Genomic DNA, 1,322 nt, shown 5'->3' on the forward strand with positions numbered 1-1,322 from the left:
TTTTTCTAAATTGGAACGAGAGAATTTTATTTTGTAGAGCGTATGTTCTCATCTTCCTAATAGGTCAAGTCTTCAATGGTACATTAAAATAGTATACTTCGGTTATTACCCATCATCTTCTCCTTTATTAACAATGCCGAACTCCAACAATACTCAACAATCCCTATTCACTATTATAGAGTGAGTCTTGTGAATAATGTTACCAAGATATTACACTCACCTTTATTCATATCCTATAAACCCTTTAGGTTATTTTTTAAACATGATTTTTCGGTAGGTCAACCCAACACTCCTTATGATTGCATTAATTACTTCATAAATGAATATAACAAATAATAAAATACTAATTATGAAATTTTAGGTCATAAATTCGAACCGTCTCTCATTTATACCAGAATTGGTGAAGCACATATCTTTTGATATACTTTATGCCCAATAGAAAAGACTTCAAAAATAATTTCCAGTATCCTTGCACGCGTTTTGGTCTTATCACTCAACTATTGAATGTTTGTGTGCTTGGTCAGAATAGTTTGACGTCCGAGACTATTTTTTATTATTGAAAATTGATGTGATTATGACTATGTCATGGAGTTGGTGTAAATATAAAAAGTCATCCATGTTTCACACACGACCCACAAAATTAGAAATTCATTTGTAACATACCCACAAAATTAAAGTGTTATTGTTCGATTTCTAGCTATTTAAATTCTTCTATAGTTTAAAACCAATTCAAATACTTTTCACCCAGTAGTACCCTAAGTCTAAGCCAATTGAAATGAGTAAAGTCAGATTCACTTGAATAATTCTCTAACCTTGAGAAAGAGCATGTTCGAGGGGGCTATTATGCTCACTGCGCACTTGCATCACCACCAGAGCTTGGCTACCGCTTTACTCAGCTCCTAGCCTACCACAAACATCGAATCATCACGTGGCTGTTAAAGCAAGCTGAGCTTCACACGGCGCCTAAAAGACCCTCTCACAGCTGGAGGATTCGCAATACGCTAGAGAGCTTTTAGACCCTAAAATACCCGTTCTCAATGAGTTTCGAAGTGATCCTCATTTTCACCGCGGTCTTTAAAGGGTTAAACAAAAATTGATTAGTCATTAATTATTGTTTTCATTATATATTGTGAATGTGCAATTTAATTTTTTTCATTCAGAGTAAGAGTTAGTTGATTAAACAAATTAGACTTTATAAATCGAAATCAACTTCATATATATCTTAGTAAACAATAATTTAATAATTTTTCAAGTTGTAACTTTTTTTTTTTTTTTTTTTTTTTTTTTTTTTTTTTTTTTTTTTTTTTTTTTTTTTTTTTTTT

This window comes from Cucurbita moschata, unplaced genomic scaffold, assembly GCF_002738365.1.
Source record: "Cucurbita moschata cultivar Rifu unplaced genomic scaffold, Cmos_1.0 Cmo_Scf00001, whole genome shotgun sequence".
Lineage (NCBI taxonomy): Eukaryota > Viridiplantae > Streptophyta > Magnoliopsida > Cucurbitales > Cucurbitaceae > Cucurbita > Cucurbita moschata.